At 38.8% G+C, this 27445-nt stretch overlaps 2 protein-coding genes across 2 annotated transcripts in view; one reads left to right on the plus strand and one right to left on the minus strand.

Annotated features, from left to right (window-relative positions):
• Positions 1–27445, plus strand: part of LOC144228446 (uncharacterized) — a 402465-nt gene that overhangs the window by 371362 nt on the left and 3658 nt on the right. The window lies entirely within an intron of this gene.
• The window catches only part of LOC144228447 (uncharacterized), a 90649-nt gene continuing 79548 nt past the window's right edge, over positions 16345–27445 (minus strand). The window contains exon 3 of the transcript XR_013334200.1: positions 16345–16432. The gene's annotated coding sequence lies outside the window, so the exon portion shown is untranslated. The remainder of the gene's footprint in view (positions 16433–27445) is intronic.

Below are 27445 nucleotides of genomic sequence, written 5' to 3' on the forward strand. Positions count from 1 at the left end.
TGTTTTCCTTCTAGAACAGAGTTTCTTGACTTTGACACTATTGACATTTGGGGCCAGATAATTCTTTACTGTAGATTATTTTTTTGTTGTGGGGTATTTTGTGCATTGTAGGATGATATTTAACAGCATTTCTGGCTTCTCTCCCCCAGATGCTATTAGCATCCCAACCCCACCATGGCAACAATTATAAATGTCTCCAAACATTGTTCAGTGTCTACCAGTAGGAACCCCCCTCTCCCCGTTGAGAACTACTGACCTAGCATATGACACATGATGTCTATAATATGGTCTTGGGCCTGGTCAGAGAAGTAATTGCCACCTCCTATCCTGAACTATAACTAAGCAGTGGCCTGTGACTGACCTGGCAAAATAACACTTTCTTTAGAGGAAGTTCATAAAATAATTTTGGCCAGAAGGATGAGCTAACCTCATAATAAGTACTTGAAGAGAGAAACTACCCCTCAAATGCATGATGTGTAGCATGACTGGGATTGACTTAACTAGGATGTAGAAATCATATAATTTGCTGTGTCTACAGATATGTAAGTAACCCAAATGTGTGTTTCTTTTTTGGGTATCAAAAGATAATTCTAGAATAAAATTCACTGTCACAGTCATTTTAAAGTACATCCACACTGTCGAAAGTCTAAATAAGTACATTTCTCACTCTCCTCTAAAAATGGAAGGCACTAAATAATACAACACTGTGTTTTACCCTGAAGATTTTCATACTCAATTCTAACTCAAAAATATATTTGCTGACATCCATGCTTTATAAAATAATTCCCTTGTGATAATTATGTACCTTGAGCAGAATTACCAATGCATCTGTCTTGAATGCTTAATATATTTTATGGTAAGTGCCTTGAGAATTTTCAATTCTGCCACTGCCAAAAGAAAGAGGTATTAACCATTCAGAATGAGATGATCATATTAGATTTTGTGCACAAAGAAAATCGCAACTTAAATGGATTTCTCTCCAGAGCCTACAATGTCACTACTGTGAAAAGACTATAGAGTCCTGCAGGGACCATGTGTTGTACCATTCCTTCTAATAGCGTCCTGCACATATTAGACACTCAATAAAGTATTTGTTCAGGAATAAACTAATGCAGAACTAACATCCTAAGTATACTGCTATAAAACTTGGACCAGAATATAAATCCCTCAGTTCCCAACCTATCTTGTTTTCTAATGCAAACCATATAAGAATAATTATGGTTAATAGACTGTGTCTCTTTGTAGCTAAAAGATCGAGTTTATTTTCAATTGCCCTGGTCGCCCCGTCTTCTCTATTGGTTACATGTTAGGTGACCTTATGAATTCCCTAATTTTCTGAATTTCAATTTTCTTACCAATAAATAGAGACAAAAATGCTATATTATCTAGAGATCTTAAATGACAAAATTTATGCAAGGGTTTAGTCATATAGGCTAGCACATAAAAAAAAAGTGCTTTCTAAATGTTAGCTATTGAGTTTATAATTTATTTCTCCCATAGATCTAAAAAGATTTTTCTTTCTTTCATTTATCTTTAGAAGATGATGGTTGTATTTTTTAAAACTATTATTTTTTATCTTTTGGAAGTCAAATTTCTCAACACTTAGCCTGAGACTTACAATGAATTTGGGGATCTGAGCAACACTCTATTCCAGATATTTACATGTTATTTAGAAACAATTACAGGCAATGAGAGGTCACTTTCTTAGTAACGATCTATTTGTACCTTAAAACAAAAAACACCTCATATCATATATACACTTGATGTTAAAAAGAGGTAGGGTATGGGACATCTGGGTGGTTCAGTCAATTAGACATCTGACTATTGGTTTCAGCTCTGGTCATGATCCTAGAGTTGTGGGATCAAGCCCTGCATTGGGCTCTGCGCTAAGCATGGAGCCTGCTTGGGATTCTCTCTCTCTCTCTCTCTCTCTCTNTAAAAAGAGGTAGGGCATAAGTGGTAGAGCCTTCTTAAACATAGGAATTTAATAATCCTTTTTAGATCTTGAATTTATATTAAATTTAATTTATAGATTAATTTAAGGAGGACTGACATAGGCATCATTCTGAGCCTTGCCATCTAAGACTATGATTTCTAAATTATAGAATTTTCTTATACCTTTCAATAATTTGAAGTTATTTCACCCTTTTTTTTTTAAATATTTTTATTTATTTCTAGGACAGAGAGAGAGAGAGACAGCGCGAGCAGGGGAGGGTCAGAGAGATAGGGAGGCACAGACTCTGAAATTGGCTCCAGGCTCTGAGCTGGCAGTCAGCACAGAGCCCGACGTGGGGCTCGAACCCACGAACCGCGAGATCATGACCTAAGCGAAAGTCGGACGCTTAACCGAATAAGCCACCCAGGCGCCCCTGAAGTTATTTCACCCTTAAAGGTCTCTCATATCTTCTGTTAGGTTTGCCTCTAAGGATTCTGTAGTTTTATGGATTTGTGTGTGGGATATTTTTATTATTATCACATATTCTAACTGATTAAAGCAGGAATAGTATATATGCTTTTGTATATTGATCTTGTATCCTGCAAACTTGCTGAAGTCTCTAGTTATTGCTTATATAGNCCTTCTGTTAGGTTTGCCTCTAAGGATTCTATAGTTTTTATGGATTTGTGTGTGGGATATTTTTATTATTATCACATATTCTAACTGATTAAAGCAGGAATAGTATATATGCTTTTGTATATTGATCTTGTATCCTGCAAACTTGCTGAAGTCTCTAGTTATTGCTTATATAGCTTGTATTCTCTTGTATTTACAATGTGGACAATCATAAGCAAATAAGCAATAAATTTTATCTTTCATTTTAGTTTTAGTGGGCCTTTATAAACAATTTTTAGGTCTTACTTTTTCTTGTCTTGCTGATTTGGCAAGAATAGCCACTTAATGTTAAATGCAAATAATGTCCAATGAAATTATTTATTTATATTTTCCATGATTTTAAAAGAAATTGTTTTAATGTTTAACCATTAACTATAATGTTTGCTATGGATTTTTTCATTTGCTAGGGATTCTTTTTTTTCTAGTATGAATAAGGTCCATCAACTCTTTTGATGCTTCTTCTAATAAATGTATAGATTTCTGAGGAGTTATACAAAGATTATTCAAGCAAAGAATAGAATTTTAGTTTAATAGTAGGGAAAAAGGAAAAAATGACAGATAAAATAGAAGAGAAAGTATAAGAGATAGAAATGACTATCTCAATGAACAAAAGAACATTTAGTTTCTACTGCTTACCGCAAAGGTGAGTCAGGATTAATTTCTTTTCATCACGTCATTCCAGGGTAACGACCAGAAGCTGACAGCATGCCTCTGGGAGAGAGGCCCCTATTGTAGTATTCTGGCGCTTTTTATACTGTGAGAACATGATGTGCCCAAAATGTGGCAGCACACAGATTTCTGGCTTGCACTAGCTGTTTCCCTTGGTTTCTACTGAAAACCATGGTCTTATCCACTTGGGATTAGTAAATAATTCTATGTATCAAAAATTGCCCAAAAAAATCACAACATCTGTGTGATTCCCTAGGACTTTGTCCTTTCATACTTACCCACAACTGCCATATTGTTTCCTAAGTGTGGGTCATGCCTACATCTATCCATTCACCACTTCAGTCTACCAGTTGAAGCCCCAATGCAAGTCTTCATCCTCAAGTTTCAGGACACAGTGTCTGGCTTCATGAAGGTGGTGGCCAGAACCTTTGTCCACAGGTCAACCCTGCCTTCTCTTGTAGGAAGAGGGGTGCTCCTTCTCCTTGGTGTCAACCTTAGGGGCAAAATGAATCTCCACACTGGCACCTGGAGAGAATGCATTCCTCTGAAGTCCTTCAGATAGAGCATCACTTCAAAAAGGGGAGACCTTTTGAGACCACTCAACATAAAAGCAAATCTTCTCATTATCACTTGCAAAGATGTCAGCTTCCAGAACTGAGGAGCAAAGAGATATTTTGTTGAGCTGCTCCATTTGTCATCCTCAACCTCAGCTTATAGCATATCAGGTAGTGCCCTAGAAGTTTGTCTTTTCTTTGAAAAAAAGTTTCTGATAATATAATATGTGGTTATGATAGAATTTGTAATATAGAAATGGATAAAGGGATATTAAAATCATTAACAATAATAATAGGTAATGTTATTAAATACTTGCTATATGTCAGCTTCTGTGTTAAGCATTTTATAAACATCGTTCTATCTTTATAAGTCAGAGATATCAACCATTGGTACTGGTATATTCTTCAAAGCTTTTTTTAAAAATTCTTTATTAAACAGTTTTAGACTTTAGGAAGATTGAGAATATATTACACAGAGTTCTTGTAACCTGAAGACAGCTTCCTCTATTATTAACATATTATAATAGTAGGATACATTTGTTACATGAACCAATATTGATACTTTATTATTAACTAAGACCTGTAGTATATTTAAATTTCCTTAGATTTTATGTAAGTCCTTTTTGTGTCACATACTAATTAATCATGTTTCTTTAGGCTCTTGTTGGCTACAACAATTTCTTAGACTTTGTTTTTGATGACTTTGACAGTTTTAAGGACAATGGGTTAGGTGTGTTATAGGATGCCCCTCATTTGGAATTTTCTGAAGGTTTTTCTTTTGATGAGACTGGAATAATATATATTTAATTATCATTAATTGAAGTTGAATTGTAGGAGTTCTTGTCTGCTAGTGAGACAATCATATAGTCTCTTTTAATTTGCTTTTGCAGTTCAGTATATTATCAGATTCCAAATATTATACTATCTTGAGTCCTGAGAAAACTCGACTTCATCATGATGTATTTTTTAAACAAGGCCTATAATTTTCCTTTCTCAGACCATTCTTGTCCAGTTTTATTACTGTCTTGGACCAGCTTCCCCGGGAAGCACACTGTGGGATAGAGATGTATGCAGGAGAACTTCACTGGGTAGGCTCTCAGGATCCATTCCTGTGGGGGCAAGGGCAGGGGTTGGAAGAGAAGTGCACGGCGGCTCCCGAGGAGGCTGCAGCAATGTAACTGGGATCGTCCTTCCAGACTGTCTTATGTCAATTTGCTGCAGCTGGGCTCTTGACTTACCGCCTCTACCGGTCTTGGAAGTGGGCCCAACGGACATTCCTGGAAAGGGACTTAGCTATAAGTGGTCTGTAGCCACCACTCCCAGCGTCTGGGGAAATATATGCTTGGTCCATAAGAGAGGACCTAGGAGGTTTGCCATGGTGTCCACCACAGGAAGGAGAACATGCTTTCCTCAGAACAGGATGTGGACTGTTAAATAATTCACAGAAGCTAGAAGTTCTCTATTCCAATGACAGTAAAATTTGACTCAAAAATCATACGGGATGTGAGTGGAGGTGGGAAGAGGGGAGAGATGAGATACATGTTTAACTCTCAAATCAAGGGTTTTAACAGCTTTATACGTCCTTCATCCTCACTGAAATCGACACTGGTAATTTATATATTTTCTAGAAAAAATAATAATTTTAGATGTTATTGGATGTATTAGCATAGAATAACTTTTGCAATATTTTAAGTCACTATTATACAATCATGTTACCCCCTTTTCCTCAGTTATGTTTTGTGTGCCTTTCTTCTTTATTGCTTGTCCACTTCATTAATCTTTTCAAAGAACCACACTTTGTTTCTGCAGATCATCTCCATTACTTGTTTTCTGTTTCACTAATGTTTGTTCTTATCTTTATTAGTGTCTTCTTTCTATTTTCTTTGGGTTTACTCTGTTCTTTTTCTAACTCTTGAGTTCTGGGCTCATTACTTTTCTATTGTTTTTTTTTTCTTTTTTAATATGTACACTTAAGGTTACAACATTCCCTTCTGAGCACTGATTTAGCTGCATTGCATATGGGGTTTTTGGTTTTTTGGGTTTTGTTTTCTTTTTTAGAGAGAGAGAATGCATGAGCAGGGTAGAGAGGGAGAGACGAAGAGAGAGAGAAAGCGAGAGAGAGAAAGAGAGAGAGAAAGAAAGAATCTTAAGTAGCTCCATGTTCAGCATGGAGTCCGACGCAGGGCTCAGTCTCACAACCAACTCAGGTCATGATCTTGAGCCAAAATCAAGAGTCAGACATACCCAATGGACTGGCCACCCAGTCCATATGCCCCTGCACTGCACATGTTTAGACTAAATGTAATAGGTGTTTTCAGTTGTCCCACATTTTCTCCTATATGTCCATCCTGCCCTCCTTCCTTTAATTTCCTCTGGGACTCTTTGAGGAGTAGATCCCATTTGTAAGCAGATATGAGTTATAGAAACTCCAGGGTAGCCAGTTAAACAGATGCCTAGTCAGCCATGAAACCTATTCACCAGGCCAGAAGAGTGCAGGCTTGTTACTAGTACTGCCACAAGTGAGGCTGGGGTAGGTAGAGCCTCACCAGAGTGAGAGAAAATCTGGAGAGTTTATTATTGAAAGGAGTGAAGAATGAATGTTGGGAAACTATTGGCAATATCTGCCATAAGTACATACAAACACACAGGGAATGGAGCCATGTGATCTTGCTTTGAATAAAAGAGATGTGAGCAGAAGTGATACATGTACCTTTCAATTCAAGTCTTTAAAGAGAATGAGCATGCCTTCTCCTTCCTTTTTTCTTTTTCCCTATTAGCAAAAGTCAGCATGATGGCTGGAGCTGGAAATTATACTGGACCATGAGATGAAAAGGGCATGTTGAGGATACCAGAACCACAAGCTAAGAGGCTCTGAGACATACGGGACCTAGTTAGAGTTCCCCTGGAGAACTTCTCTATACTTCCTTTTCCTGAGAAATGGGTGCCAAACATGTTCAGGGTGAGTCTCAGGCACTGCTCATCATGGAGTCCCAGTATAAAGTCAGGAAAAGAGTAATGCCAGTGGTAACAGGTGAAGCCAATGCTACCCTTATCTGCAAAGCTTTATTTTTCAGAGATTTATGCATCATTTGCAAAATAAAGTGATTTGAAAAATCTACGAGAACTTTTTTTAATTGAAGGGAAGAAGACATTGCAGAGTTGGCCTGACAGACTATGGATATGTAACAGTTAAACGCAGCATCAGTGGCATGTTGCATGTTACAGGCTGAGGTTTGAGGGCACCCACAATGTAGGACAGTGTTCACAACAGAGTGTTTACCAGCTTGGATAGACTTGAATAGATTCTGCTCCACCTCTTCCCAGCTTTGAAACTTTAGAGAAACCTCTGTTTTCCCTAACCCATAGGGCTATTCTGAGGTTTTAATGACACTGTAACTATAAAGTGCTTTATTGTGCCTGGCACATACTGAGTACTCGATTAGTGGCAGCTATTCTTATTTCTAGAACTATATACAACTTGTCCAGATCTGGAGTCTTCTCCTTGCCATTGTCTCAGGCCCATGAGTTTCCTTTCCCCTCCCAATATAGGAAAACTTGACTTAGGCTTGCCACCAAATTCTAACATTGTCATAGGTTTCTTAGTTTAAGAATTCAGCTTCTAAAAAAATAAGTCAGCATCCTGTTTTATGGAAGCCTAAGGATCAAGTTTTTATAAAACAGGTTTACATTTAATGACAAGTACCTGTGCCATGAACATGTCATTGTTAATATTTGTTTCTATGGTGAATTGCACTGAACAAGAAGGTATTCAGATAAATAACCTGATGCCATGGCNTGTACCTCTTAGCTCACCATTAGATCAGAGTAGTTATTATTATTACTGAAACATAAGGTTAACATTTCCATCATCACTGGGGTTAAAATTTGCATACTTCTGCATAATTCCTGTGCACAGATGCTTGTATCCATCTTTCATCTTGCTGTGCACAATTCATCTGGAATTTCTTAAAACCGGACTATTCATAATAGTCTTGAAAGAACGTCAGGGGGAATGTTGAGTTCAACATTTTAGCAGTATCCTTCACTTAAACAAAAAGCTCCAGAGTCTCTTGAAGACATGAACAGTTTTGACTGAAAAATCTAATATCAACCACATGGGCTAAATGATTGCAGAACTTTTTATTGCATTATAAATCTGCCGGAAACAACAACAAAAAAGGTCATCAATCTCTTCCTTACTTCTTCTTGGCATTTTGAAATTACCTTCCTTTCCTTCCTTATTTCCCAAACAAAACCAGGGTGTTCAATGTTGTCACAAATTCTATTTGTCAATGATGTTCCTTTGATAAGCTGTTGAAACTTGTAGTCCAGATGAGAAGAAATCACATAAGAACTCAAGCCATTTTTTAAAATCAAGATTGACTAAGGGACTAAATGACTTCCACTTTATACTGAAATAAAAAGAAATTGGTCAACAGCCATTACGTGAAAAGAAGGAAAGACACCACAATAGAGCAACTTAAAAGGAAGGACATCTGAATTTGACTAAGTTGATACATTTTCTTCAGCATATGACTCAACTTTGCATTAATCAGGCTTCTTGGTTTCAAGTGACAGAACCCAACCCAAGTGGAAAAAGAACAGGTAAAAGCAGGGTTAGGATGGAGCCACTCATTAGCTGACTCACATAAAAAGTCCAGGGATATATTTGGTTCAGGTGTGTTTGGATGCAGGTACTCAAATGATGTCACCATGAACATCTTTCTCTGCATCCCTCACATCCTTCTTTCTGTGGGCTGACTCTACTCTTGGGCAGGCTCTTCATATCCTGCGCAAAGAGAGTTATCAGCAGTTTCAGCTTATGTCTATCAGCTCAGCAATCTCCTTGGAAAGAGACCTCCACTTTCCCTATTGTTTCCATAAGCCCAGTGGTTTTTGGAGAATCCCTGTGGATTTCAAACACAACTTGGAACCAATAGAAAATGCAAATTGTCCAGACCTAGGGCACATGCATCACACGGCACAGGGACTGAAATTTGGCAGAAGACACTTGCTCAAAGGAAAATTAGGAATTAGGACACTATCACCAAAAAAGCAGGAGATGCATGATAACAGTGGTCAGGCAAAACAGTGCCCTTCTAATTCAACTTGTCTTGGATTTCAAGTACTCCAAAAATTATATAATTTAGAGTTGATGATGTAGAGTTTTTTACTCTAGATTCAAATCACAACAATTGTAAGAAACTTCTGAAGAAGAGAGGGCTGATTGGAACCCTACATCCATTCTCCGTCTCTAACTTTAGTGATGAAACATGCTAACTTGTGACAGGAATATAGATAGCACTCTGCAAAAGACTATTATTTCCGATGCTGCCTATAGCTAAGTGTGGCCATATAACTGTGCTAGTCTGGATTATAGCTTCTGAAGATATCCAGGTCCTAGAACCTTGAACTTGTGAATGTCCCCTTATGTGGAAAAAGACTCTGCCAGTGTGACTAAGTTAAGGATCTTGAGATGAGGAGACTATTTTGGAGTATTCAGGTGGTTCCTAAAGGCAATCACCAGTGTCCTTATAAAACATAGGCAGAGGGAGATTACATACAGAATAGGAGCAGGTGCTGTGAGCATGTAGAGATCAGAGTGATGCAGTCACAGCCAAGGAGTCACCAGAACATGGAAGATGCAAGGGAGACTGTCCTCTGGAGCCCCCAGAAGGAGTATAGCCATGGGGACACCTACATTTCAGCCACAGAAACAGAGAACTGTGAGAGTATAAATTTCAGTGGTTTTTAGCTACTAAATTTGTGGTAATGTGTTACAGCAGCCACAGGTAAGTAATATAACTGAGTTCTGGCCAATAAAATATGAGCAGAAAGGGAGGTATCCAGCTTCTAGCTCATGCCCTTTAAGGGAAAGTTGCTTCCCTCCTTTCCCGTCTGTCTCTCCCGTCCAGTGGCTGCAATGCCAACATGCTGGTGAGCCATCTTGTGTTACCACTCATTATGGGAGTAGAAGGAACATGCCTGGATGGCAGAGCAAAAAGATAGAATGAGCTTAGATCCCCAATATCCACTTTGAAACCCCAATTTAAGAGATAAATAAAACTCTGTCCTGTTTAAACCACTATATTCGGGGTCTCTTATTACAGCTAATCTATAACCTAACAAAATTACCATTTTTGTCTGCCATGAAACTGCACTTTAAAGCCTTCAAACTCCAGGGAGTGTAATTAACTGAAGACCTAGAGGCTACAGTCTGAAATCCACCACCACATTTGCACCCAGCCCTCACTTTTCCCGCAGGCTGCTCCCACAATCTGGGTGTGGTGAGGATACTCAAGCAATTTTATTACTGGGCGATATGGGGCCCTTCTAACAGCCAACTTTGGCTCAAGGACTCCTCAGTGGCTTTGCCAAAGCTCGTGAGACAGCACAGCAACCTAAGATGCTTCCATCAAACTCCCTTCCCCCCTCGCTCTACTTGGGACAGTTTCACCATCCGACGGCATTCCTAGTCTTACCAGTTCCTGGCCCATTCTCCATCCCAGGTGTTTCCCTTAGTTAAATCCTTGCTCATTTAATCCCATCTTGGCAAATGCTTCTCAGACTAATACACAGTCTTTTCTCAAAAGTTCAAGAACAATGAGGTCCTCTGGCAAAGTAAGAAAAAAAATGAGAATCTCTACAAGTAGTAAAAACATCTTGTTACAAACATGTTAACCCAAAGTAACGGTGAAGTGAAGAAGAGCTGACCATCTTATACTTTACTTTCCTCAAATAACCTCTTACTCACTTTCAAATTCTCTCCTGCAGCTTGGAAATAAATTAGGAGGGCAACAAAATTTTCTCTCAAGATTTGGCAAGCTGCATATTATTGACTATTCCAAATGACTAAATGAAAAGTAAAATTCTATCAATTATCCAATTGCTATATTTAAATATCAAACATCTGGAGGTTGATGATAAGCAGGTTCAGAATTCAGGATGAATAAATTTTTCATTAATCTTCAGCCTGATTTAACCTAGCATAGACACAATCCGTGAGTCCTGAATTTCTGCATATTAGTACATTTTTGTGTTGGTGTGTGTTAATCACTGCTTTCAGATGTACAAATGTCAATACAATGTGAAGTTTTGTGTAGCTCCCCCATCAGGAAGTCATTGTCGTATTCTACTTCAATCCATTGTCTTCGGCTTTAGTTATAACATATTTCTTTCTGCTTAGTATGTTTGTCTTTTGGACTGTCACACTTTCTTATTCATGTCAGTAGTCCCATAATTATTCCTGGCACATCTGTCTTCATCACACATTTGCTGAGCAGAAACAAATATGAAAAAGTTGGCATATGCATGCATTAATACTGCAGGAGACTCACGTTTCTTCAACAGATTCTGGCACAGGAGGTGGGAACGTCCCTCCTAGAGTGGTTATTGGAATGAGAAAATAAGCCATTGAGAAGATATCAGGGAAGGAAATGCCTGTTCTTGACAAAGGCCTTGAACACAAAACAGAGCAGATAAAATTGAGAATGATGAGTTCTAATCCTTCCACATGTGGTATATTTACAACCATGACAACTAAGGCAAGACTTTCAGAGGCATGCTTATTCATTGCTGGGAGAGAGGGTGTGTGTGTGTGTGTGTGTGTGTGTTCCTGGGGATAAGAGTTGTGTACTGCTTTTTTGTCTACTATCAGACAAAAAACAGTCTTTATACTACAGTTCTGAAAACAGGTTAGATATCTTCTTTTAAATAATTACAACAGAGAACAGTTACTAACATAGTTCGCACCTAAACATGTGTTTGGGTCTCTAAGGGGTTCTTTGGCTGGTTGTATTTATGAGTTTTTTTTAATTAAAAGAAGACATAATATCTAGTCATGGTAATAAAAAAATATTATTAGAGGGGAGCCTGGGTGGCTCAGTCAGTTAAGCATCTGACTCTTGATTTTGACTCAGGTCATGATCTCACAGTTCCTGAGATTGAGCCCTGAACTGGGCTCTACACTGACAGTATGGAGCCTGCTTGGGACTCTCTCTCTGCCCCTTCTCTCTTTCTCTCTCTCAATAAATAAACATTAAAAAAGAAAATATGATTAGAAAAATAGTGTATTCTTAGAATATTTGTATATTAGTAATAGTCCACTGGGAAGTAGAAAGCATCAATTTTAATTTCTAGATCTGAATTTGCCACAAATAACAATGCAACCTAGGATTATTCACCTAAACTGAGACCCGGCAACCTTATCTATACAAAGGAAAAGGCTGAAGTGTCTCAGAAGTTGAAAACTGGTGGATAATGGGCCAAGTGCTGCCTTAAGATGTTTCCTTTGTCTAGTCGGCATTTTTTTAACTACATTAGTTGCCTATCTATAACCCAAGATATTTTGTCAGAAGAAGAAGTACAATCTCTGGTTTCTTTTGAAAAATCAAAATCTCATTTTACACTTTCATGTGACAACCATTGGATAAAGCCCATGATCTCCTCGTTTACCTGGCACAATTACTCATGAAGCCTGACTACAGTTGACAGACATTGGAATGGGTGGCTCCTAAACTCCATGATCTAGAAGGGCCTGTCTAATTCTAAATGCCTGTGAGCTCAGAATAACATAACTAAGAGTCTAGAAACAAACCCGTATATTTATAGTTCATTGATGTTCAGTAGTATATCAAGACAAGTCAATAGGAAAATAATAGTTTTTCAACAAATGTTCCCAGGACAACTTAATATCCACATGCAACAGAATAAAGTTGGCTCCTCCCTCACATCATACATAAAAATCAATTCAAAATGGAAAAAAAAAATAATTCTAAATGGATCACAAACCTAGATATAAGAGATAAAACTATAAACTACTAGAAGAATATAGGATAAAATCTTCATGATCTTAGATTTGACAAGATATGACTCCAAAATCTCAAGTGATAAAAGAAAAATAGATGAATTCGAATTCATCAAAATTTTTTAAATGTTTGTGCTTCAAAGGATACCATTAAGAATATAAAAGGCAACCTACAGAATGATAGAAAATAATTGTAAATCATATATATGATGAGGGACTCATAAGCAGTATAAGAACAGCTACAAAACAGCAATAAAATAACAAGTAACCCAATAAGAAAATGATAAAGGATCTCAGTAGACATTTATTCAAAGAAGATACACAAATGGCCGACAAGCACACCACAAGATGTTGAACATTGCTAGCCATCAGGGAAATGCAAATGAAAATCACAATGAAATATGACTTCACACCCACTAAGATGTCTGTACTCAAACAGACAGAGGCTAACAACTGTTGGCAAAGTTATGGAGAAACTGGAACCCTCATATGCTGTTGTCAGGAATGTACCCACTTTGCACCCACTTTGGAAAACAGTCTGGCAGTTCACCAAAAGTTTCAATTCAGAGCTACTACATGACTCAGCAACTCTACTACTAGGGAAATGAAAACACACGTCCACATAAAAACACGCACATGACTGTTCACAGCAGCGCTCTTCACTATTGCCCAAAAGTAGAAACATCCAAATGGCCATCAGTTGATTAATGGATAAACAAAATGTGGTATGTTCCGGAATATTATGTGGTAGTAAAAAAGACATGAAGTCCTGAAACATGCTACACATGGCTAAATCTTTAGAACAGTGTGCTAAGTGAAAAAAGCCAGAAGCAAAAAAGCCACAGATAACAGGATTCCAATTATATGAAATGTCCAGAACAGATAAAGGCATGGAACAGAAAATTGATTGATGGGTGCCAGGAGCTGGGGTCAGAGGAATAGAGTGACAGCTAAGCCATATGGGGTTTCTTTCAGGAGTGATAAAAAATACTGTGTAATGAGACAGTGGTGGTAGTTGTACAGCACTGTGAACATGCTAAAACCCTCTGAACTGTATGCTTTAACAGGATGGATTTTCTGATGTATGAATTACATCTCCATTTGTAAAAGTACATGAGTCTGTGTTGGGATCTAAATTTTCATCTCCATTATCCTGTCAACATTATCCTTGTCAACATTATCAATATCATCAAATTTCCTTCCCCAGTGAAAGGCTAACCAGTATGAGTAACCCACTGCACTTTAGCAGGAAGCAAAATGAATTATGGCTAATGTTGCAATAAATTTTACTTGTGAAGAAATAAAACTCAAGCTGCTTACTTTTTTTTTTTAAAAGAAAACTATAAAGACATTTTTTTAAATGATGTATGTTTACTTTTCTTTTGAAGTTTTAACATTTTTTATATTTTCCTCTCCAATAAACATCTGAATGCTATAGGACCACATGAAATATCTCTCCTTTTGTCCACAGGCTGTTTCTGGGCAGGGAAGGCATATACCAGTCAATGACAAATTGATTCATTTAAACTCAAACATCCTATTGCATAATTACCCTTAAGACTGTGAGTTCATGGTCTCTTCTGAATTTCAGATCAGAAATTTGGGACATCTGGGAAATGGACACACTACAGAGACTCATTTCAAGCCACCTTCCCCCCATTCCAGTACTGGAAAATGGCCAGTTGTCTGATAATGGGACTACAACAAAAATCCATTTCCAAATTGAAGAGCAGTATATCAACAAGTTAATTATACCATCCCTATAGCGTTTCTCTTTTGGCCAAGCACGAAAATTAGCGAATTATGTAACAGTATCCAGCCAATCTGGGCAAAATTCAAGCATTAAATGTGAAAACATGTTTGCCCTTAGAAAGGGGTTCACATGGAAATGACCATGAACAGAGTTACGAATGCATATATAATGAGAAGTGGGGGGGGGGTGGAAATATGTTATTTTCTAAGTTGGCTGTTTGAATTGGTTGGACTAGTAGTGCAGATTCTCTTTTTTGGCAGAAACTTTTCCTTTGTTTAGGAAAACACCTTCATGAATCTCCTCCACCCTGGCTTAGATAAGAGATGCAGAAAGAGAAGAATAAAATTGATTTAGGTAATAAAATAAAAACAATTCCTTAAAAAGTAACTTCCCTAATAGTGTTGGGCAAGATGATGCCTTCAGATCCATTCCTCAGCCCTGCTCTATGTACTGAGTTTAACTGTCCTCCATGGATGGCAATAAACAGACTCCCCAACCCACTGGTTCCCGTTGGGACAGCCCATTAATGGGAGGTAATTGCCAAAGACTGGAGAGTGGGAGGAGAGTGAGTACAGGGTGTTTATTCCCCAGGCTCTCTTTATGCTAGGCCTCTGGCTAGCAGATGCTAGGCAACCCGCTGCTACAGGGGCCCTCCCGCTCTGGGTTCCAGAGTCTGCTTCTCTGTCCTGGTCCCTCAGGCCTAAAAGCAGTGACAGCTTCCTGCTCTTCCCAGACACTGAAGTGTTTCAAAATACAGTTACTTCTGCTATAAGCAACGTATGTGCTCTTGAAACCATCATCCTATGCAAATTTTTGCAAAAAATACCAGGGCGTTTATGGGAAAATGGGATTCGAGGCACACAAACTGTACCTATGACATATGAAAAACAGAGGAACCTAATAAAAGTAGCTGACAGTACTACACTAGTTACACAATTAAGAAACACATAAATACAATTAAGTGTTGCATTTTTACCTTGCAAAAGACCTTGGGATTTGCTTGTGGAAGTGCACTTCATAGGGGTGGCAGCTTGTGAACCTTTGCAAAGCCGCAGCAGTTTATCTGAAATGCAAAAGAAAGTCGTCTCACCGGGTGGGGATGGTGTGGCTGTAACACTGTGGTGAACTGAGGTGGGTGGGGTTGTTTGGGGAGGGGGCGTGTGTCTTGCGTATTTCTACAGTGTTTGGTTCAACTGAGTGCAGATTTCTGTGTTCACCAAATGCTTTTCATGGATCACATCATGCATAAACCAATGCAAAACGATGCCCACAGATTTACGCTCAGGTCATAATCTCACGGTTGGTGAGTTCAAGCCCCACATCAGTCTCTCAGCCGTCAGCATAGAGCCCACTTTGGATCCTCAATCCCTTTCTCTCTCTCTCTCAGCCCCTCCCACACTCATGCTCTCTCTGTCTCTCTCAAAAAAATAAATAAACATTATAAAAAAAGAACACTACGTCCAAATTGTTCCAGGAGATATCAATGGCATTGGAACAAATCAGTGTTTTCAAAACAAGTGTTATAACAGAACTGATTGTACATAGTGTTTTTCCTTTCATTTAGTCGATGACTTTATCAATAACATTTGAGTATGTTCTGTTTCCTGTCAAAATACTTAGAGAATTGGGGCAGTCTAGAGACAAGAGCCTCCAAACAGCCTATAAGAAATTCCTATTGAAAGAAGTTGCCAAGAAACTTTGAAAGAGATGGCGTGTCTTAATAAAATTCTAGTTACTTAATGTTCTATACTGTCTCACAGTCCCTGCCAGCGCCTCGCTCGCCCTGTTCCATGCAGCAGCTCTGTGTTGGTGGGGATTTGGGAAATGAAAGGGGGGAAAAGTGGTACACAGAACATGAAATGGGCAGAAAGGAGACCAATGGTCACAACTGCTGAGAAAAAACAGCTGAGACACAAGCTGCTTTCCCCAAAATCAACCAGAGAAAGATCACCTTCGAAAGGTACCAGGCAGTCCATGTTCTGCTAGTAAGTCTGTAGCTTTGTTAGGGACCTTTCCAATGATTGAGAATTGGACTCCACCTAAAAGGAAAACGAATACAGCTTTTACTTCCACATTTTCCACCAAGAAAAGCCTCTCAACACTATTTTCTATTCCAAAGGCACTTGTTCTGCAAGCAACACATATTTAGCAGTGAAAATACTCAAATTTCTTCTCTCTGCAACAAGTCCTTTTATTTATTTTTTTTTTACCTGAGTCAGAACATAAATATAACCTAGGCTTTGCCCAACAATATTATATTAGCCATAGAAGCATGCCCACATGAAGGGATCATTAATCCTCAAAAAAGCCTTGACAGAATTGGATGAAAGCGGAAATGTATTTTCACAGATGGTCGTGCTATGCTGTATTTGATTTGAAAAATATTAAACAAAGCAATACCCCATTTCTGTTTTATTCCCTGAAAGCTATTATTATATGAAAAGGTAGACACACAGGACACAGTTAACAAACAAAGACTACAAAGATGTCATCAGCTTAGAAATGTTCTGGAAAACAAATGAGAGCCACTCGCCAATAATATGACTGTAAAATACAGAAATAAAAAATCTATATTGTGAACATACACGTACTTACAGCCCACATCACAGTTTGATGAAGCAAGAGATAAATGACCCAACATTGATTGTTTTTACAGGAATATGACAATCCTCCAAAGAAGAGAAACAGAACATCTCTCCATTCACATAAAAAGCAAATTACAGATGGGGAAAAAAATTCACTACTCTGAGAACAAGATTCAATTAAAAAAATATGTCTGGCTTTGACAGGGCAAATTCCAGGCATAGTGTATTTTCATACAAGTTGATCCTAGAGGAAAGATTTCAGTGCTACGAAGGCCTGTGGAACTTTTCACGGCTTGTCATAATTTCCCTGTAATTCTAAACATGGATTTCCGCCTTCTGAGCTCTTATTTTTCCCCTAACTGATTCTGCAAGGTGGTATTATGCTTCCGACAGTGTTCTTCCTTTCTGAAAATCACACAGCGTAATAGCTGCATGGTAGATTCTGAATAATAATTAATGCTGTCTTATAGCAGCAACATAACATACAGTGCTTTACCAAGGAGTGTGTGTTTGTCTGTGTGCGTGTGTGTGTGTGTGTGTGTGTGTGTGTATGAGAGACAGAGAGAGAGAGAGAGAGAGAGAGAGAGAGAGAGAGGGACAATATACATGGTTAAATGGCAGGATGAAACCACAGAAAAGTCCAGAGGCAGCTTGTCATGTCTCACGCAATGCTTCAAGAACAGCACAAATAGCATTATTTAAATAGAACACAACTCCAACTCTGGGACATCCATTTGTATCTTCAGAAAATTAGGCTATTAGCTATTGTCTTTCGGTTGTTCAAATGTTGAAGCCAACACAGAGAACCGCTGCCAAAAGTTACAGGACTTTTGAGCCAAAACTTCTGCACACATTCCCTCTGGCTTGTCACCTTTCATCCACTTTGTACAGAGTATCATTAAGAATTTCTAGACATCAAGTTCTGGATCTTGTTACAATGCTCAGAATGGCTCTCAGTGGATGGGATAAGAACTCCAGTAGTCAGGCTTGAATTGTGTGAATAAATACACCCATTTGGGTGTTATCAAGCTGTTCCATTTGTCTTATCATTTCATTCTTCAGTTGACACCGTGACCCTTGGAAAGCCAAGTAAGGTGTTTCTTCAGTTCTCTACCCCCAACCTCAGGGCAGTGTGGCCTTTATTCTCTGTCCCCTATTGCCTTTTGGAGATAATTGCCTACACTGTGGTGCCTATATTACATATGTTTCAACCTGTTCTCCAAACATTAACTGTTTGGGATTAAAATAGTTCCTTCGAAGCTTTTAGCTTTTGCAGCCTTTCCTTGAACTCCTGCCAATGTATGGCTCTCCACAGAAAGGAAAATGCTGAGCATTAAAACCGAAATGAGGATTAGTCAGAGCAGATAATAAATAGCACACTACTGCATGTGGCGGGACCAGAAGGAAAAGAAGAGAGAAAAACAACTTGTTTGTATTTTAATGATTTAACCATGACAACCGTTTGAGGCTCTGGTAAAGGTAACAGGGATATAGGCCTATGTCAAGAAGTAAGGAACGACTGAAGAGAGGCTATACTATAGCAATTGCATGAGACCATCAGTACTGGTTGTGTGCAGCCAGACTCAGAGCCCATTCAAGTACTCCTGCAAGGCATTACTTTCAATGTAAATATTGACCAGAGTAACAGATGATGTAATGAATCATGACAATGATAACGCTAGGAGATGGGATGATGTCTGCGGGATCCAGTCCTCCTAACATTATGCTGATGAAGAGGCACGGCCAATTCTATCCAGACCTTTGTCAGAGACTCTGCAGGCTGGGTGGAGAGTGGCCTGGATGCTACTTGGGAAGGGAGAATCACAACGGTAGTGGAATCACAAAGAGCACCACCACAAGGAATTTAATCTAACAAAGAGCGAAAAACCCTGTATGAAGGTGACGTACTATTTTCACCTCCATGTTAGAGATGACAAAATCAAGGCAGAGAGGCTAAGCAACTTGCCAGAGGACATACAGTTGACAGATGGGGGAGCAAAGATTTCAGCGACAGCAGTGTAGGTCCTGAGAAACGCCATGCCACCCCCGACCTCCCTGTAGGAGCAGGCTGGGAGTGTCGTGGCCTTCATGCCACATACCGTGGCAGGAAGAAGCACTTAGCCAATCACTCATGCATTCCTTCAGACATTCAACAAACACATAATGTACACCTACTACGTGCCTGGCATTACTGCTAGAGACAGGGATTTCATGATAAACAAGCAGATGAGCTCCCTGCTCTTTTGGAATTTAGTCTAGCTGGGGAGATGAGTGGAGAAGTCCAGGCTGCTTACAGAGCTTGGAGGAAAACAGACTAAAATGGATGTGTAAGTTTAACATGCCTCAGAAGTGCCAAGATGGCTTACTAAAACACAGATTTCCGTAGCTCACCCCCATAGTTTTTCATTCATTCGGTCTGTGTTTAAGCCCAAGAATTTATATTTCTAACAAGTACTGCAGCTGGTAACTGCTGACTTAGGAGCTATACTTGAGACCACCACTCTAAGGGTTATTTGGTTGGGAGAGAAATATTCCTTTGTGTTGTATTGTGCCTCTTTTGTAAATGAGCCTGTGCTTATGAATAATAGTCACTGACTATATAGATACAACTTGACACCTGCCAGGAATTTTCTCTCACCCTCCCTTAAAATGTGGACAGGTTCCCTAAGATAGGTAACACACCCAGCCACCAACAGCTATTCACACATGGGATCTGAGAAAATGAGACATAGATTCAGTTGCTTCTGATACCAGAGAATTAAAGAAAAAGTAAAATAGGAGGCCACAGAGTGACATCTTGAGCTCATTATTAATGAATAGGGAGGCAACATTTAAGATAGTGGCCCTATAAAGGCACGGGGTCCTTAAGGAAAGAGCACTACTGCAGGAAATTTTTACCCATCAATCCATGAAACACATTCCATCCTCACAGATAACGATATGATATCATTTAATTGACATGATGATTAAAATTGCTTCCAATTGCATAAATCTGGTTTTAACACAGCTTTTTAAGAAGACCGAGTATTTCTGTTCTGTAAAAGGGGGTTTTTCTAGATTCACAGCCTTCTTGTCTATTGGAAATACCCATGGCAAGAGCAGAAAAAGTACTGGGAAAAGGTCATTTTTTTTCAAAACCATAGGTGGATACAAAGGACAGCATTATCTGTAAGCAAATTATGATGTATGTGTGTGTAGTGCTATATATATTTACAACTTCTTTTCAAAAGAGAGTGAATAGGTTAATACTATAGGACAGGAGGGCTTCCAATGCAGAATGGAGGACCAACCACTGACATTTGGCTGACCTTCTTTCCACATTAAATAGAATGAATTTCTAACGTGGAGAATGCCATGTTATTGTGCTCTGCAAATAGCCTTATGCTAAAGCCACAGAGCAGAATAACTAGTTGCATAAATAAATATCCCACCTTAAAGACAAAAGCAAGTCATATGGAAAGTCCTTTAAGACTTGGGTATCTGTAATATTAGCATCTGGTTACCCATTGTTTGTGCTGGCCAGGGAATTATAAGCTAACTAGTTCTGTCAGTCTCTGAGTTTCTAAGATGACAGCTCACAGGCCAAATCTGACCCAGAGATGTGATTTGTTTAACTTGTGCATTTTGCTCCTAGTGGCTGTGCCCTTAAAAGTTGACCATGGATGGCTGAAATGGAACACTTGCTCTCTTCTGTGCACCCTTGCCTGTCACTGTACAGTATCTTTGGCCCGGACTGGCTGACACCTTTAGGTTACTGGCAAATCCCCTGAAGAGGCTTGAGTGTTTTGACCCCTGCTGTATAATTTACAAAATTGCCCTTCAACTCTAGCTCTAACTTCCTGTTATTTCCAACTACCTCATATTTTATTCATTTCATTAGTGGAAGGATAGGTTTTTCCATAAGAATTTTAATTGTTCCTAGGTTGGTGATATAATACTATATAAAACTTAGGGAGGAAGTTAAGTTTCTCAGTAAAAGGGCAGAATTACCTTGTTGTATGATTCAGGCCATGGTTGAGATTGTTGATCTGTTTTAGATTGGCTTGGAAGTTTTGAGATAATTAAATGAAATGTCAGGACTGGGAAGTGTCTTGATTTTTAGCAAAATGGCCATATCACCACCAGACATGAATCAGCCTAGAAAATACATTAAGTTTTAGGAGGTTCAGAGTNAAACTGAAAAGACTGAGAGAATGTGAAATGCCCCAAGGCATGTTCATTTTTATTCTGTAATGAATAGGAAATATACTGCAGTAAAAGCAGCATTAATGATTCAAAAACAGCTGGAGATACTGAGACAGAAATTAATCCTACTTACCTAGCTCTTAAAACTAGTAAAAGGGCAAGGTGGGGTTGAAAAGTGATACCTGAAGCAAAATGGAATGCTGGCATTAAGCACCTGTGACCAGTAGTTTGTAGGCCACTCACACATAAGCATAGCAAAGCCTCTAAGTGGCAAATCTCACTAACTGGAAATAACTGGGGTGATGGTCACTTGGAATCACTGTAAAATCTGAAGCGTGGACAGGGGCGCCTGGGTGGCTTAGTCGGTTGAGCGTCCGACTTTCGCTTAGGTCATGATCTCGCGGTTCGTGGGTTCGAGCCCCACGTCGGGCTCTGTGCTGACTGCCAGCTCAGAGCCTGGAGCCTGTTTCAGTCTGTGACTCCCTCTCTCTCTGACCCTCCCCTGCTCACGCTGTCTCTCTCTCTCTCTCTCTCTCTCTCCTAGAAATAAATAAAACATTAAAAAAAAAATCTGAAGCGTGGACAGTTTTTAAGGAGATACAGCGGTATTGTTTTCAAGGGCAAAGACTAGCAGCAGATGACTCTTCAATGACAGCAAGGTCCCACTGGATGTGCTAAGGGGAAAATCATTTGTAGTTAGCACATTCATTATACACCTGGGGCTGCCACTCAGGTTGTGTCTGTCACGGTAAAACAGTTTTTAAAAACTAAATATATCTCCGACTATCTTTTCTATCCTGTTTATGTGACCATTTTCTTCAAAAATGGTTGGAAAGGTTATTTTAGGCTAAGCTGTCTCTTGAGTGACAAATTTCACAGTATCGGTGACTAATGTATTGAAGTTGTCCCAATGATCTTAAAAGTTCTTACTGTTATAAGTGAAGAAAGGCTAAATATTGAAACGTGTGTGTGTGTGTGTGTGTGTAAGATATTCTTGCCACAACTATATTTATGTAACTTAATTTTTATTTGAGAAGGCTTGACACACCATGTTGTATTAGTTTCAGGTGTACAACACAGTGATTCAACTTCTTTATATGCTATGCTGTGCTCACCACAGTGTAACTACCATCTGTCACCACACATTATTACAATACCACCAACTATCTTCCCTATGCTGTGCCCTTGATTCCTATGACTTGTTCATTCCATAACTTGAAACCTGTATCTCTCTCCCTGCTTCACCCATGTGGCCCATCCCCCTTCCCACCTCCCCTCTGGAATCTATCACTTTGTTCTCTGTATTTATAGATCTAAATCTACTTTGTGTTTGTTTATTCATTTGTTTTTCAGATTGCACCTATGAGTGAAATTATATGCTATTCGTCATTCTCTGACTTATTTCACTTAGCATAGCACTTTAGTTCCATCCATGTTGTTGTAAATGGCACAATCTCATCCTTTTTTGTGGCTGAGTGATATTCCATTGTTTATATATACTACATCTTCCTTATCCATTTTCTGTAAGTTTCTTGATTGAATAAACTCAATTCTAGGAGGCAAGTCTAGCCTCCAACTGTTCATTTGGTGGTTTTACTCCTTGGATGTTGGGGAGTTATGGACATCGTGACCAGGACCTTTCCACACTAATGAACTTGGTGGGAACTTTTAAGCTAAGAAAGAATATATCCGGCAGCCTATTTTATGTATATATGCATATACATGTGTATATGTACATGTACTTTACGTATATATACATATACATGCATATATGTACATATATGTATATATATGTATGTATGTATATACATGTGTATGTGTGTCCCTAAAGCTCTTTTTGGATGAGAGAACCATATTCGTACCCAAACCTATTTCAACATCAACTCTTAACCATAAAGGGGTCTTAACAGAACTTCCAAGACCAAAGCACTTGATGAATTCCATATTCAGTGACTCAAGAGTGAGGTTCAGAATGTTTACAAATGTCTTTGTGTTTGGTTTGGGTCAATGTATAAATAGCTTGCTCAAAGATCCTTGAGAAGAAGACCTCCTGGGGCTCTCTAAGGAGAAAACAGAAGAACTGACCTCAAGTACATTCTCAGCCCCAAGCCCTGAATGATAGCTTTATATCTGCAATGGGTGATAAATCACCTTTTTAGTGAGACTTTGCTGACCACTCTTTAAAATTACACCCCCTCCTCCTTAATTTCTCTCCCTTAGCATTTAACACTTTGCACTATAAAATTGACATATTTTGTTTATTTTTTGTCTTCTTCCTCTAGAATATAAGCTTCAGGAGGTAAAGACTTTTGCCTGTTTCTTACTGGTTTATCTCTGATGCCTAGATTGTGTGGCAGATAGTAGATACTCAACAAATCAATATTGAATAAGCAAACAACTGAATATATATCTAATGATATAATTTCATTATCTGCATGCCAGTACACTCTTCATCAGGAAGAGATGGGTTAGAACACCAATTCTGCTATCTGCAAGCTCACTGGCCTTCGACAAGGGACAACTTCTCTGAGTCTCAGCTTTTTCATCTCTGAAAGGTAGATAATGATAGTTTCTTCCCCATAAGGTTGTAGTAATTACCAAAAAGGGACATATCAGGATAGCCTTTGGCATGGTCTTAGGCACACTGCACAAGTTCCAAAAGTGTTGGCTGTTATTACTGCTGCTGCCCTGATCCTCAACCATGAACTTATGCAGACTAACAATCAGGGAACAGACAGAATCCCACACCTACTATTTCTTCCCCCATCTTTTCTGAGAGCTCTGACACAGAAGTAGGAAGAAACTGATTGGGGAAGAAGCTGCCTTACTCTTGCTCCGGTTTTGCAAAAACCCTTCTTAGGGGCTGGGGAGTGGGGAGAGCCTCCTACACGTGACCCCACGAAGGGAGGCATGCAGCAGCTGGCCTGCCTGCCGCTGAGTTGTGTGCTTTGTAAATCAATAAGGCATTTGGGTCTCAGGCTGTCCACTCTGTTACCCTCCTGAAGTCTTAAATACACTTTAGAAGCAATTATTTTGCTTCTAGCTTTGAGAAGGAGGACGTGAAAAGGGGCCTGGATGAGGCAAAGCTCATATTTCAAGGCATGTCAGGGACCAAGATCGATGACGTGTAGATAACAGTGGAAATGGATGTAAAACATAACCCCAGGTAGACTCATGACCAGGCCCACACAGAGTTCTTCCCCTGCTTCAGAGTCAAGAGGAAATGGAGTCACGATGTGCAAACACAGGGACAGAGAGTTGCAGAATGAAAGAAGTCTCAATAACACTTACTATTCAGAACTCCAGGAACTCAGCACTACTGCAGCACATGGGGATTTGTGCACACAGAGGCTTCCAAATGATGCCTACGTTCCCACTTCTTCTCTGTGTTATATTAACAATAACTGGTTAGAATTAACAATAAAGGCTACTTTTTAAAAATTCTCATTCTGGGTCTAAGTGCTCCTTTAGCCCCTCGCAACAAGCTGTTGAAATAGGAAGCATTGATTCATGTGCCCATTAAGCAGAAGGGGCTTAAAGAGGTTAAGTCACTTTTCTTTGGTCATATAGCAAGTAAGTACCACAGTCAGAACTGGTACCTAGGTCTGGTACCAATTCCAATATAATTAAACACTCTGCTCTGTATCATAACACCACACACTAAATTAGGGCCTCTATAATGGTCTCCTAGCTCCCTGTACTTTTCCTCACAGCATGGAACCAAATTTGTAAATAAAGGTAAGGATGTGATTACTTGCCTAACACCTGACTCAGTACTAGACAACACACTGTTACTATCATTGTTTTTTGGAATCACTGTATTTGCAGCACAGAGCATAGACCAAATTCATAAGAGAAGCTCAGAAAATATCCGTTGACTATCTGAATACAGATAAAGTGGACAAAAATTAAGCTTTCAGGTTAGGATGGAATTTCCTTTAGTTTTATTAATTGAGTAAAAAAAAACACACACAAAACTCATTTATTCAGTGATTTCCCCCCTTCTAAGGATAAAGTCAGTGTGTAAGCATCTCTAATAACCCTTCACATAGATATCCCACAATAACATGGGAAATTCAAACAATCCTACAATTTACTCCTATTGCTTGACTCTTCCACTAAACAGCAATCAGTGTATATCTATCTTCTACCCTCTCTTTTTATTTCTAGTTATTTGTAGACACCCAACTAATATTTGTGGCATGAACCAATCAAAAATACTGCTGGTCAGCTGTTGTAGTATTTTAATGAAATAAAAATGCCGGCACCTTTATAAATGCATATAAATCTTTTCTGATTGACATAAATTTTGAGACTTTCAGCACAAATTACTTTGTGATTTTATAACATCCACAACACAACACAGCAATGTCAATCCTACCCGAGGAAGAAACCCTATGGTCATGAACTCAGGCAAAAGAGAAAAAAATTCTGCTGTTTTAGTTTGATTTTCCCAAACAAAGTAGGGAGGTAAACCACAGCTTCTGACCATGTATATAAACATTTGGAAAACTGGTTGAAATTGCTTACATGTAAACAGCAAGAGATTAATACTGTACTTTTGAAACTGACTAATGAATCCTGTGATATTTCACCACACAAAGAGCTAAAAGTATTGTTCCCAGAAATGTATAAAAGGAGAGCAATGTAGGAGTGTATCATTATCCTTCTCTTAGCAAAACAAAACAAAAACAACAATAAAATGGATAAAACAAACAGAAGGAAAAAGAACATATACTCTTTGGGAAGGGAAGGAGTGGTGATAGAGTGTAAGGAAGGAGAAACATGCTGTGAGGCAGGATAAAGAAAATTCTGGTGCAATGAAAGGGAAACACAGAATGAAAGATGGGATACAGTGTGGGAATCAAGGAATGGAAAGAGAATGGGTACAGAAGCAGAGGAATCCAGCTCCTGGCTGGTGAGCCAAATGCCACAATAATCCAATTTTAATTATACGTGAGTCCCATCTCTGCTATTTGTTTAATTTTATTCTCCTCAGCAAATACAGAGACAGCTGTTTCCCTTTTGACACAATTATCTTTGTCTAGAAGCTTTCAAAACGTCCCTTTGAAAAGTTTGCAGAACTTACAAGAAGCCTGAACCTATTAAGTGACAGATCTTTTGGATTTTAAACAAGGAAAACATTTTTTTTCCCAAGGCCTTAGCTCTGAAAGTCAGAGGATCAGGAATGATAGAACAAAAACACTTTGAAACTCAAAGTACGATGAACAGCAGCATTTATTTGATGTTGAAAGTCAACAACCTGACCATTAAGCTTAATTATATTCTGACTGAACAAATGATCCAATGTGTCAATATCTTAGTTCAATATTCAGAATTTGTAGTTAATTGTGGACAGCACTGGAACATAAAGTCAAGTAGATTTTAGGATGAGGGGTCACATTGGCCATGTCAATCAAGAAACAGAAAGAAAACTGAAGAAGTCAGTCGAGAGAGAAAAGACTAAAACACAAAAAAGGGCGGGGGGGGAACCATGAAAGGAACAAAAAGTCTAAACATGTGGCCCCAGAGGGACAGAAGTGTCTCCCATAACCACTTGCCACCTACTACCTCAGGAAGATTTGGAATCAAAATTTGTGATAAAACATATAATGGCCAATATTACTGAGCAAAGATCCAAGGCACCATATATACAATATTCCATTTCATCCTCAAAAAACCCTATGAAGAACTATTATTATTCCCATTTTACAGATGACAAACCAAGGCTTAGAGAGATCTAGTAATCTGTCATCACAGGTCTTATGATTAGTGACTTAATAGGATTAAAATTCAGTTCTGTCTAGTCCCAAATCTTGCACCCTCAAACCCAACTATATTGCTTGTTGTATCTATTCATAACTGACCTTTCTCTTTACTTGAACAAGCTTGAGAGTGTCTTTTTATAGAAATTAGCCATCCCTGATTAAGACAAAAATGCAAAACTTCAAGATGTTGGGCAAGGAGGAAATCTCACTAAATACTGAAGTTATGATAGGGAGGCAATTGTGTGGCTTAAAGCCCCATTATCAACTATGGAGGCCATAAAAAGAGCAACGATTAGGAGGGGGTAGGGAGGTAAGAGGGATGAGTGGGTGTAGCACAGAAAATGTTTGGGTCAGTGAAACTATTCTGTACAAGACTCCAATGCTGGATACATGTAACCCTATATTTGTCCAAACCCGTGGAAGGTATACCACCAGGGGTAAACCCTGATGCAAATCATGGACTTGGATGACCAGGATATATCACCAAAGGCCCACCGATGACAAATTGTGGCAG

The sequence above is a fragment of the Crocuta crocuta genome, unplaced genomic scaffold, assembly GCF_008692635.1.
Source record: "Crocuta crocuta isolate KB4526 unplaced genomic scaffold, BGI_CrCroc_1.0 scaffold213, whole genome shotgun sequence".
NCBI lineage: Eukaryota > Metazoa > Chordata > Mammalia > Carnivora > Hyaenidae > Crocuta > Crocuta crocuta.